Below are 14,602 nucleotides of genomic sequence, written 5' to 3' on the forward strand. Positions count from 1 at the left end.
AATATACTTTCATTTTATAAAAACATATTTTTGAGTTTTCACTCAAGGCTTGAAAATGTCTTAGACGACTCTACTTGGACCTAATGATAACCTGACCAATGCTTCACTCTCATTTTCTCATTATTTCTTTTATTTTTGGGATTATTTTCAATTTAGTCTTTTATCGTGTTATAATATTATTTGTTTTATTATTTATTTCTTGTTATTACTATTATTAACATCCTCCTTTGTGTTTCATTTATTTTAAAAAAATAAGATATATTTTCAAAAAATGTATATTGAAAGATGATTATAAGGTAGTATATGTTCAAAATTATCTTAACTCGGTGATAACGTATATATGTTCAAAACCAGATTTTAGCTTAAGAACTAACCCCAATTGTATCTCATATTCAAACAAATCTTGATTAAAGCTTAGAAGTGGCTAAGTGGAGACAAGATAGAGAACATGACTGCGGTTGTAATAACCTCTGAAAATCCATGGAATTTATAGTGAATAAGAGCAAAAAAATACGTCCAAAGTATTAAGTGCCGATCAAAAAGAAGCTCAGCAAGCTTCCAAAAATAGTTTTCAAACCAACCACATATTCTTCTAGTTGCGTAATTTAAGAATTTGTTCAACTTTTCATTAGAAAAAGATCACAAATATCGGCGACAAAATGGAAAAGGCAGGTGGGGAAAGAATTGACATTTAATCTATTTCGTGACAATTTTGTGTTTGACATTAATAAAGTTACACAAAATAAATATGTTGTATTGTGATTATCACAACCACACATGAATATATATATATATATATATATATATGGATGGAAAACGGATACAGTTTCGTATATTCCGCATCGTACTCGTTTCAATTGGGACGGGGATGAGTATAATTTTAGTGGGTAGTGGGGGGTGTGAATTTAGAAAGTGGTACCCGTCGCGGATATTGGGCGGGTGATGGGTTTGAGACCTTACCCACCCCACATCCGCCTGCCCACTAAATGCCCATTAAATTTTAGATCATTATGAATTTAGGTATAATTTTAGAGACTAATTTATAAATCTTAATATTATATAAGATATATGCTGTCAGGCGGGTCTAATCGGGTATGTCTCCAGTTAGGTAGTGGGTGTGGAAATAGATTTAAAAATGTACTTACATGGGCATGTGTGGATTTAAAATTTTTTACCCAGATGGTGAGTTGGGTGGTGAATTTGAAAATACTCATAAAGTATTTATAAAATTACTTTCACGATGAGAAGAAACATGATGGTATAAATCCATTTTCTCCGCCGAAGTAATTATTATGACTCCATTTTATGGGGCAGACAAGAGTCATGGATTTTGGTATGAAAATAAATTCTTTCACCCTTATGCTCCACCACCGGTAACAAATTCACCGGAATATGTGTGCTTTTTACCTAATTAGTTACCGACTTACCTGGCCTGCAATAATATACTTTGTCAAAACTACCTGAATATTCTTCAAAGTAATTTCTTTGATTCTAGAAGGGAAGAAGAAAAGGAGTGAAGGTTCTTGAAAAGTCCACAATATTAGTAGGGACGATGATGGTGGAAACGTGGGTTGAAAGTGCAATAAATCAGTGGTTTACATTAGCAAAATCCAAACCCACTGTATAAAGTTGACTTGGGTTCACAGTTTGCTAAACATATTTGCTTTCTTATTGGGCTTATAGATGGTAAATTATATATATTAGGGTAAATTTCCTAATGCTAGGTTTTTATTTTCACCATTCAATTATTATTATTTTTTAAAATTATATCTAATATTATGTTTTAGTCATCATTGTCAAAAGAATAACAGTGGTCTAAACGTGGTATCTTTTTATTATTTTTAATGTTGATGTGACATTATTTTACGATGACACGTCGACACCACCATTAATTTTTTAACGGTGGATGACCAAATCAGAATCAAAACGAAATACTAGTTATGGTTTTGAAAATAATAAGAGTTGAACGACTCAAACAGAAACTAATTAATAGGTGGGTAGCTAAATAGATGGTTTACCCTATGTTTTATCAAGTTGTTTTTTTAATTTTTTATCGTCTAATATTTAATTTCATTATTATTTCATCTACAATCATTAATTTCAGTTAGGAAAATTATTTAGACAATTAGAACATGTCATGTGACATTTCTTATTAAAATAGTAATCTTATATTAATAAGAAGATAAATGAATTTTCAAGTAATTCAATTTTATTTTGTTTAATTTAATCTCTAAAAAGCATCTAATTTTAAATTAATCTTCATTCATTTCAGAATTGTATAATTTAATTTAAAGTCTTAATTTATGTAATTTAATTATATTTATCTACGTATTATTTTAGTTAATAAATTTTAAAAATATAAATTAATCAAATAAAAATATATTAATAAATATTAAATTTATAATTTATACATGATATTCCAAGTGGGGTTTATAGAGCATATAAGACCATCAAGATCTGTGTTCAATCTCAATAAACCATGTCTTAAACTTAGCCCAGCTGTATGTGTTTTCACCAACTGTTGTGGCAGGCTTTTTGGCGACCCACGACTCTTCATTTTATAAAATAATCCCAAAGCCTGGTATGATTTTAATTTTAATATTGTTTCTTGATTGGTAATCATCTCGACCTCCAAATAACCTTTTATTTCTACGACCATTTTTTATAATTTATTGATTGGTTAATATAGATCGGATATTACATAGAAGAACGATTCTCTTAATCTAATTTTATGTATTCAATTTAGAGTTAAACCATACAACTACCTCATTTAATAATGATCCATGAACCTGCTTACCTCTCGTTTCAGTCCTGATTAGCTAAGGTTTTTTTTCCCAGAAGATGAATGCCAAGTTGATCATCTTTATTTATGTAATCGAGATTCTTTTCCCTTTTCCCAAAGTTACATCTTATTTATCTTTTACGTAAAAATTAAAAGTTTATCGAGGATTAAGTGCAGGCTCAATAAACAAATGCCTGCTAGATGACTTTTAACCTAACTGAACCCCACCACCACTTTTGATTAATGAAAGATTTAGTAAAATAATAGGAATTATATGATCAATACCAACAAATTAAGTACTCATGATATCCTGTTGGAATTTTCAAATCATTGTTTATTTCAGTGATGCAGCAGCATTCATATTCTGCTGTTGTTCTCCAGATATGTCTAGCACCATCCGTCCAAAATCAGAGCTCTTAGGGTCTGCTGAACACAGTTGAAACGCTTGTTGCAGCAATTTCAAATATCAATGCTTCTGTTTCAATTAATTCCAAGTTTTCTAATTATTGATTAACTTTGGTTATATTCTTTATTGTTGATAAAATAAATGGATAACGATGGTTAATTTATTTGAGCAAAGAGTACTCATAGTTGGTGGTCAAGTGACCCTTGACTGGTGTTAAAGTCTCCTCTCTCATGAGAACATAGCAGAAGAATAAGCAAAGAGGTTTCAAATCCTTTTCTTGGTCTTGGTTAGGAGGCTTTATAGTGATTCTTAGTGTGGATGCGAGATGTAGAATTATCATTGCTACTCGTAGGTCAACCGGATAAATAAATTCTATTAATATGATCAGTTGTCAATTAATTGTGACTTTGACAGATGAGATTGATCAAAAATCATATAAAAGATCGTAAAAGAGATTTGAGAGAGGCATAACATTGATCATACTTAATTCAATGAGATAAATTGCAGACACATGAACTCACATGAATTAATATCAATGCTTATAAATACAATTCAAGTTACAGTTTTCCTAGAGCTATTGAATCTTGTATAAGCTATGGAAACTATCCTTCCTACATCACAAATACAAGGGAAAAGATCAAAAAACAGGAGCTGATACTTGCCAAACATTAACATCATAATCCAAACTCCCACTGCAAACCATACAATTAATAGTTTCAGAAGCACCTTCTTCGGTATTAGTATTACATTCATCAACTGTGGCCGTCAAGCATTTAACTGGTTTTGTGTGCCCTTCCAAAACAGCAATAGCTTTTGTCTGTTCCTCTCTTCCAAATCCTCACAGTTTTATCAGCGGATCCACTGAATATCGTATCCTTCACCACGGACAAGCACAATATCGCCTTGGTATGACCTCTAAGTGCACCCAACAACACCATCCGCCACTCACCGTCGTCTTCTCCGCCGCTTTCTCTTCCCCAAACAAGAATCGATCTGTCACATGCACCGGAATAAAGCACGGTCCCGTCATCACTGAGAGCTAAAGCATTGACAGCTGATTTGTGTTTCTCAAGCGTTAAGACCAGCGAATGTTTGTTCTTCTTCTCCCCTACATGGTTCTTCTTCCATACCTTAATTCTCTTGTCTGCTGAACCCGTATGAACGAATCCATCTTTCGACAAAACTATGGCGTTTATGGCATCCTCGTGCGCGTTTTGCACCGACTCCAGACACTTGAAATCCGACGTCCGCCAAATCTTGAACGTCCGGTCCCATGAGGCAGTATAAAGGAAAGAGCATTCTGTCAATATCGCCAGAGCAGATACAGTATCGACATGATGTATCCACGTGCTTCTCTTATGACGCCGGACCTGTACGTAATTCTTCTCCGATAAACATCTCAGGAACCGATCGTTCAACGTCGGGAGAGTAGCTAAACACTTATACTTGCGATGCAGTGCTTGTTTATGAATCCTCCAAACGCGGATTTTGCTATCATGGTGTGCACTGAAAAGCTTATCCCCTAAAACCACCATGGACTTAACCGCACTGCGGCAAGCAGCCACAGTATTATAAATTCGATCACCTTGCTCGGAACAGTCCAGCCTCCACGCTCGAATCTCACCGTTCGAAGAGCCACCTTAAAGCACGTTCCCCGTGAGAACGACGGTGAAGACAAAGGACTGGTTCTTAAAGGTGGCTATGCACTTACGGTGAATAGCTCGGGTGATCTCTTCATCGGGTCGGTGAGACGCCGAAGCAAGTGAAGGAACTGACGGTAGACTCGGTTGAGAAGAGATGGAAGAGGCCGACAATGAATCCGGATGAAGATGGTTCGAGCCACGTTGAGATTCTTCGACTCTGTGGCAAGAAAAATGACATGGAATAACTCCCATTATCATCAAAGCTCATCAAAAACAAACAGTGCCGGACAAGTTTATATTCGATGGGTAGGTTTATGTCAGCATCTCCATAAATACATCACCAATTCACCATGAAGGAAGGCTTAGTAGCAGAAAGCAATCCGCCATCTTTATTTTTGCAGTGTTATTGAGATGAAACCAGATGCTTCCATTGAATAGTTTTGAGTTCAAAGCTTTGGGATTTATTAAAAGAACACTTTAGGAGAAGCTGAAGATGAATTGAATGTCCATTAAGATAATATTAAATCATGCATTTAACGCATGTTTATATGTGTATGTTTTAACCACCGCTGATGTATATTCTGGTCTTCTTTTTGGAGAGAATGATGACAGGAGATTTCCGGATAAGTTTTTAGTGATTGTTGTTTTCCCACGGGACTGATTTACAAGCTTCGATGTTCCAATCTTGATGGGTCGGGTTCCACAGAATGTTGCTATCACAGTCGTCACTGTAGGTAATGCTAACTTAACTTTTAGGATGCGTTTGGTTCACAAAATGTAAGATTACTAGTGAGAATAAAAGATTATCAGGAATAGATTAATGAGAATGTTACATTACTGTTTTAGTTAGTTTGACAGGAATGTAAGATTATAATGTTTGGTTGAAATAAAAAAATATTATCGGAATATATATTTTACCAAATTGTCATTGGTCTATATTTTTTAACAAGTGAAATTCTAAATATTTAAATAAAATTATTTATATAAAATTTTATCTGTTGATAATATATTACTTGAGTATTTAAATATATCATGTATTATTTTAATTTTAATTAATATTAAATTTTACATAATTTATGTAAAAATATTTAAAATTTTACATCAACATTTAATTAAATGTTTACATTGTGGAAACTAGCTTCAGTTTATACGTGACACATTCACTGGATGTTTTTTTCCATTTATTTTTTATTTGTGTTAAGAAGTTTTAATTTCTTCTATTTTATTTTCTCATGTTCGATTTTGTCTCAAATTGTTATTTTGCGTAACGATCTTAAGACAAAGTAAATTCTTTCTTTCTCTTTAATTTTATAATGATATTTCAATCATTATTATTTTTCATTTCATTCTCGGATTAATGAATTTTTTCAAACAATCTTAAGACATGTTATTATTTCATTCTTCTACATTTCTTAATCCGAGATAATTCAGAAATTGTGAGAAAATCGAAATAACAAATAAATGTGTTTCGAGATTCATCATATTGTCTTAACAAGTTTGTTAAAATCTCAAAGTGGACAAACCTATCTAATAGAAATTATCGTGAACGTAACTTTGGTTACTTTTTTTATCGACAAAAGTCAAATTTTATTAATAAAGGTCAATCTAGTTCAAAGCCTCAATAAAAACCTCTATAAACCTAATTAGAGGAAAAGAATACTTTGAACCAGAGCATAAGAAAACACTAATCTGCTAACTACCTAAAGCATATAACATCCAAGCAACAAGAGAATAAAACTTAACTAAACTACATAAGAATTACAATCTGGGATTTTAAACCCAAATCACTAGCAACCCTTAAACCTCTTGGACACACACAAGGACAACAACTCTAAACAGGACACACCACCAGCAACAAGCAAACTGTCGAGTTAATCGATTGACAGAATCGGCCATGAGGGGGTGAATTGGCAATAAAAATTTTGGTGGAAGCTTTTGCAGAAAATTGAAAGAAATTGCATAGCGATTTAGAGTGGTTCGACTTTCTCAACCAAAGTCTACGTCCACTACCTTAGCTATCCACACTAAGGATTTTCCACAAATTCACTAATTTGTCTTTCTTTTGAGGACAAAGAGTAACCTTACAAACCTTCAAGAATTATACCCCAAATTCTTGAGAACACTCTCTCCCAAAGAGAACAATACAAATTTGCAAACTTACAAGGAAATCCTCACAAGGTAGATTGTTTGCACAATTCTAGAACAAAGAAAAGAACACTAAAAAATGAATACAATTGAGCACAATAAGTGTTCTTGAAAGCAAAATGAATATTGAATGAAAAATAGGCTTGAAATGCTCAAACTTGAGGTTTGATGCTTTCTCTTTGATTCTCTCTTGATTCTAGTTGCTTGATGTTTTTTGTTATTGATCAATGGCTTCTAAGCTTGCTTAAATACACCTTGAATCACTTCTGAACGTTGGGGATCATTAATGAAGATAATATAGCCGTTTTAGTGTGAAATCAATTAATAAAACAGTTTGGAGTGGGGGGGGAATCGATACCCCTCATAGGGAATCGGTTCCCTAAGTGTAAAATTCAAATATTTCGACCGTTGAACAGTGGGGGGAATCGGTACCCACTGGGGGGAATCGGTTCCCTCCGAGCATACTGGAATTCTCGAAGCCAAACCATTCAGGGGGGAATCGGTTCCCTCTGAGCAATCTGGAATTTTTGGCTTTGAAACGGTTCGAAATACTTTGTAAAATTATTTTGAAATTGTTTTAAGATTAAAACTTAATTTTACACTTGAGTAAGGATTAAAAATGACTTTTGAAAGATTTAGAGTAATGTTTTGATATTCGAATAATTATATCGAATATACTTAGAAAATCTTTTTGGAAAATCTTAAAATTCATTTAACTTAATTTGTTATATCGAAATATCAAAATGTTTTCAACAATCTCCCCCTTTTTGATATAACAAAACATTTTAGTAATTTTAAGATTTTGAAATCAAGTTTTGAAATTACTTCCCCTTACTTTAACACTTCTCCCATTTAAAACATTTAACACTTCTCCCCCTTTTTGTTAAATAAAAAAACATTTTTAAAGAATTTAAACAAGGTTTAAGCTGCTAAGATCACAATCAAGAGAAACGTTAGCCATTAATTTCATAATCAATATTCATAATTAATGTCACATGGCAAAATTGGTCATATATCTAACATGATGTAAATGATGCAATAATGAATAAATTTAACCACACCAAATATATAAGTTCAAACATCCAAACAAATCCAAAGTATAACAATCCATAAAATCAAACATTCCAAAATATTCAAAATGTTGAAACAATAATCTTTTAGTTCAAAGTTCTAAAGCTAAACACAGAATCAAACATCCGGATCGGGAGGAGGAAAACGAGCTCGCATAGTGGCCATCTCATGTGAGAGTGCATCAATACGTTCATTCATCGAAGCGTTGTTTGTACGCATCTCTTGGAGAATTTCTAATTGTTGAGCTCCCATTGTGGATAAATGGGACTCTATAGAAGTAAAGCGCGAATCTATGGTAGCATATCGGAAATCAAATGTCTCCATAAAAGATTGAAAATATGGAGGCATTTGATGCGTTTGTTGTGCTTGCTCCTCGGGCTGTTCAGGCTCATCTTCGGCTTCATCGATGTCTCGCATTAATTGTTTAAGCTCGGGATCGTTGTCAGCTTCTGGTGGAGCTCGTGAAGAACTAGCTCCCGGAGTATTTTCAGAAGATCGAACCCATTTACCGGTTTCCTTATCCTTTATCCATCCCGCTCTCGTTAAGGAAAGAAGATTAATTTGTTTCATCTATACCAACTCTAAGCCCGGCTTTAGAAAATAGATTACTCAAAATGCAACCGTAAACTAGAGATAACAAAGTTTCTTGTTAGGAACAAGATTTACGGTTTCAACAATTTCAACAAAAATGATATGAGGTAGGTTTATTTTAATACTGTTTTCGAAACAATGTAACCACCAAAGATCCAAGGCTCTAAGAGTAGAATAACAACCTCCGGATGGTCGAAACCACCAAGAAATTATTAGATGAAGAAAACGTTCATGAAGGTCTAAGACACTCGCACTATCCCTTCTTTTATAACAAGAACCTAAAATTTGTTTTTCATTTGAAATACCATCGTTATCTAATCCTAATGCCTTGGCTATGTAATCCGAGTTAATATGTAAGAATTGTCCTAGGAGGTAGGAACGAACTTCTATGGTCTCAATTTGAGCTCGGTTTTTGACACAAACGGCATTAGAATAAAAGATGTGAACAAGTTGATGGTAAACTATAGGTTCAAGGTCACAAAATTTTCAAATTTCCACTCTTGTAAAAGAGGAAGATATTTAAAATTAATATCTAACATAGCTTAACGAGAAGGGATACGTTCTTCTCTAATTTTGTAAGAGTCGAAATATTGATAATACCAAAAACGATGATTTCTAGGACCAGGATGATTGAAGCATGAATTTTGGATAGTTATATTGGGATCAACTGGATTAGGATTAGGAATTGGAATTTCAGGAATATGAGGAGGATTTGGAGGTGGATTTGGTTGACGGTGTGAGCGACTAGATGATGACCTAGCACGTTTAGGATTGGACATGGTTTAGGAAATCGGAATAGAATGGATAACCTACAATTTAGAAAACACATGTATGCAATTCAATCAATCTCAAAACTCAATTGAGTCCTCAATATTTCAAGGTTCTTTAAATCAATCCTAATAGGCAAAGTTTTTGAAAACTATTGAAAAATAAGATTTTGAAAAACAATATATGTATAGTTTTCATAACAACAACATAATTTAATTTAAACACAATAATTTAAAAAATATTTTTTTTTATTTTGAAAATTTCAAATTTTTGGAAAATTCTTGTGTTTTTGATGAAATTAGTTGTAATATCTAGTTTCTAATCACTAAACAATCAATGCCCGATCACTATTTCTATCTAGAACTAATTAAAACTAGTCCTATGTTCAAAATCAATGAAATAGAGAGTTTAGAAAAATTTACCTTGAAAGATGAGATTGAGTGGATTTTGATGTTGTTTGCACGATTTTAATGATGCTAGCAAGTTTAGAAGATGACATTTGAAGAAAATTCCGATTAAAAACGTTGTTTTGAGGCAAGAATGGAGATAGGGAGAGTAGAGAGGGGAAACGGCGGAAGAGAAGAGAATAGAGGTCTTGAGCCAAAACCAAGGGTTCTGCCCGATAAAACAAGAACCCCAAGGGGGTATCGATTCCCTTATGGGGGGAAATCGGTTCCCCTTCAAAGGGGGAATCGGTTCCCTCATGGGGTATCGATTCCCTCTGCACCAAAATGCTAAAATCCTATTTTAAACACTTAAAATGCTAAATCAATTTTCTCTAGTGGTATAGTCAACTCATATATTGAAAATTAATTACATTCAAACAATCAAATTAATCTTTAAACTATATTTGAACATAAAGTTAATTTTCATCAAGAATCATAAACTCCCCCTAACTAATAGCAATGAATGCAATCAAAAATTACTATTCTAAGCATTTTTCATTTAGTCTTAAAAGTGCTAAAATTATTTTAAACACTAAGTGAAGATAGGTTGGTCAAACCTAATTCTCTCCTAAGTGTCCAAAATCTTTCCTTGTCTAAAGGTTTTGTAAAGATATCCGCTAATTGGTGCAAAGTATCAACAAATTCTAGAACTACATCTTCCTTAGTGACATGGTCTCTAATGAAGTGATGTCTTATTTCAATGTGCTTAGTTCTAGAGTGTTTGATGGGATTTTTAGTGAGACAAATAGCACTAGTATTGTCACACTTGATAGGAATAGTACCTACTTCAATTCCATAATCAAAAAGTTGTTGTTTCATCCATAAAACGTGTGCACAACAACTACCAGCTGAAATATATTCGGCTTCAGTGGTAGATAATGCAACACAATTTTGTTTCTTTGAAAACCAAGAAATCAACATATTTCCAAGGAATTGACAAGTACCTGAGGTGATTTTCCTATCTAATTTGCATCCTCTATAATCCGCATCAGAAAAGGCATTTAAGCTAAAGCTAGAGTCTCTAGGATACCAAAGTCCTAAACTAGGAGTGTCCTTAAGGTATCTAAAGATTCTCTTAACAGCTAGTAAATGTGATTCCTTAGGATATGATTGAAATCTAGCACATAAGCAAACACTAAACATAATGTCCGGTCTACTTGCAGTTAGATAAAGTAAAGAGCCAATCATTGACCTATATAATTTAACATCTACACATTTACCTCCTTCATCTAAGTCAAGCTTTGTTGAAGAGCTCATTGGAGTGTCATGAGATTTGCCATTTTCCAGTCCAAACTTCTTGAGCATATCTTTGACGTACTAGCTTGATTGATGAAGATGACATCTTTTCTTTGCTTGATTTGGAGTCCCAAGAAAAATGAGAGCTCCCCCATCATGCTCATCTCAAACTCACTTTGCATTAGCTTAGAAAATTCTTGGCAAAGAACATCATTAGTAGAACCAAATATTATATCAACAACATAAATTTGAACTACTAATAAATCTTTACCTTTATGCTTTAAAAAAATGTAGTGTCAACCTTCCCTTTTGAAAAACCTTTTTCAATTAAAAAATTTGACAATCTTTCATACCAAGCTCTAGGAGCTTGTTTTAAACCATAAAGCGCTTTTGTCAATTTAAGAACATGATCCAGAAATTTTGAATCTTCAAAACCTGAAGGTTGTTCCACATACACTTCTTCCTTTATAAAACCATTTAAAAATGCACTTTTAACATCCATTTGATATAATTTAAATTCATGAAAACATGTAATAACATTCTAATTGCTTCCATCCTAGCCACGGGAGCATATGTTTCATCATAGTCTATGCCCTCTTCTTGAGTTTACCCTTGAGCAACAATTCTAGCCTTGTTTCTCACTATATTACCACTCTCATCAAGCTTATTCCTAAACACCCATCTAGTACCTACAGTAGATTTACTACTAGGCCTTTCAACTAATGTCCATACTTTACTTCTCTCAAATTGATTTAATTCTTCTTGCATAGCCATAATCCAATGTTCATCATTTAATGCTTCTTTAATATTCTTAGGCTCTATGCATGAAATAAATGCAACATAATTACAAATATTTCTAAGAGAAGATCGAGTTGTTACCCCTTTGGATGGATCACCTATAATCTCACCATCTTTGGCATAATTGTACTCTCTTTGATAAGATACTTCCCTTTCTTCAATGGTTAGATTTTCAAGAGGATCATGAGTTTCCTCATTTTTCATTTCTTCCTTTGATGATGGTTCTCCAACGTCATTTCTAACGTCATTTGTATTTATAATACCTACATCATCATTCACACAAGAATTCTTCCTCGGAAGGGGATTATCATCGAAAACAACATGTATAGACTCTTCTACAACTAAAGTTCTTTTATTAAATACGCGATAAGCTTTAGAATTTAAAGAATAACCCAGAAAAAATCCTTCATCACTTTTAGCATCAAATTTGCCAAGGTTTTCTTTACCGTTGTTTAAAACAAAACATTTACATCCAAAAGGATGAAAATAGCTAATGTTAGGCTTTTTATTTTTGAAAATTTCATATGGAGTTTTCTTTAAAATAGGCCTAATCATTACTTGATTTACAACATAACAAGCGGTATTTGTGGCTTCCGCCCAAAAATATTTTGGCAAATTATTTTCACAAAGCATGGTTCTAGCCATTTCTTCTAAAGTTTGATTTTTCCTCTCAACAACTCCATTTTGTTGAGGGGTTCTAGGTGCTGAAAAATTATGACTAATACCATTAGAATTACAAAACTCAGTAAATCCAAGATTTTCAAATTCAGTGCCATGATCACTCCTAACACTAGTTATAGAGTAACCTTTATCGTTTTGGATTACTTTTGAAAACATGATGAATTTTTATAATGCTTCATATTTAGTACTTAAGAATAGAACCCAAGTATATCTAGAATAGTCATCTACCAAGACAAATGCATATTGTTTTCCACCCAAGCTAGTAGTCCTAGTTGGGCCAAAAAGATCTATATGGATCAATTGTAATACTCTACTAGTTGATACGTCATTAATAGATTTAAAAGAAACTCTCTTTTGTTTTCCTTTAGCACAAGCATCACAGATTTTATCATTATCAAATTTAAGCTTAGGCAACCCTCGAACTAAATCACCTTGAGTTAGCCGTTGCAAAACACTTATACTAGCATGTCCTAGTCTCCTATGCCATAACCAACTATCATGTTCATCCTTAGCAACTAGGCACAAATTAGTCATATCAATAGAATCTAAATGCACCATGTATATGTTTCCTATTCTATGACCAACAAGCATAATCTGATTAGATGCAATGTCAATGACTTTACAACCATTAATATCAAACATGACATTGAATCCCTTATCACAAAATTGACTAATACTCAATAGATTATGGTTTAATCCATTCACATATAAAACATTCTTAATTTGTATGGAAGAGGTATTACCAATAGTACCAATACCTTCAATATGACCTTTTGAATCATCACCAAAAGTCACTTCTCCTCCATTTTTGGCGTTAAGCTCAATGAACCGGTTTTTGTCTCCGGTCATGTGTCTTGAGCATCCACTATCAAGGTACCATGAATTTGGATTTGTTTCCCGTGCCTTGTAGCAATGCTCCTTTTCCTACAAACATAGATTAATTTCTAATTTTTGGTACCCAAATTCTTTTGGGTCCATAGTCATTAGTTTCCAAAATCCTAGTCCCCTTAGGTATCCATTTGTGTAGGATATCCTTATCTTTAGTAGTAATGAGCTCTTTAGGAACCCATATACTTCTAACGATTTTTCTATTATTGGTTCTTTGGGGACCTCTATGATTGTAGTTTTTAAAACTTTTTCTAACAAAGTTGGATTTTGATTTTTCTCCATTTTCAAAACGTTTTGTTCCAACTTTATCAAAAGAAGTTTTAAGATCATCAATTTTCTTTTGATGATCATCATTGACCTTTGAAAGTAAATTTTGCAAATCCAAATTTTTCTTTTCAAACTCTTCTAGTTTGATTTGCAAATCTTTGATTTTACTTTCAAGATCGTTGTTGGTTTTGGATATGAGTTTATTTTCATTTTTCAATTTTGAAACATCATTTTTATATTTTAAAAACAATTTCTCATAATCCGAAGCCAACCCATTATATTCCTCTAATAACTCATCATAGGATAAATCATCAAAATCATATGAGTTAGAGGTTACCTTAGAATCTTCCCCGAATGCCATCAAGCACAAGTTTGCTACTTCTTGTTCCTCTTCATCGAAACCTTCTTCATCGCTCCATGTAGCCACATGAGCCTTGTGCTTATTCTTTGATTGACCCTTTCTCTTCAATTGTGGGCAATCATATTTGACATGCCCCGACTTTTTACATTCATAGCAAATGATCGGGTCCTTCTTTTTTGGTTCATTTTTTAGGCCTTCATTTCGTTTGAATTTTCTTCCTAGGTAAGGTCTCAACATTTTTCTGAACAGTTTGACAAACAATGCCATTTCCTCGTCATCGTCATCTTCATCCTAATCACTCTAATTTTTGTGAATTTGAGACCAACTCCAATGTTTTTCTTCTTCTCCTTCTCCTTTGGTGTCTCTTCAATCTTATCAAGGTCCACCTCATCTTCAAGCATCATTTCATGAGTGAGGAGTGAACCGATTAGCTCTTCAAGAGTTAAGGACGTTAGATCCTTAGACTCGATGATTACCGTCTTATTTGATTGCCACGATTTTGGGAGGGAGTAGACTAAC

General features: G+C 33.3%; 1 pseudogene; it reads right to left on the reverse strand.

The window, feature by feature from the left end:
- Nucleotides 1–3,823: 3,823 nt before the first annotated feature.
- LOC120171320 lies at nucleotides 3,824–5,085 on the reverse strand (annotated as a pseudogene).
- Nucleotides 5,086–14,602: the final 9,517 nt, after the last annotated feature.

This window comes from Hibiscus syriacus, unplaced genomic scaffold (assembly GCF_006381635.1).
Source record: "Hibiscus syriacus cultivar Baekdansim isolate YM2019G1 unplaced genomic scaffold, ASM638163v2 tig00111832_pilon, whole genome shotgun sequence".
NCBI classification, from domain to species: Eukaryota; Viridiplantae; Streptophyta; class Magnoliopsida; order Malvales; family Malvaceae; genus Hibiscus; species Hibiscus syriacus.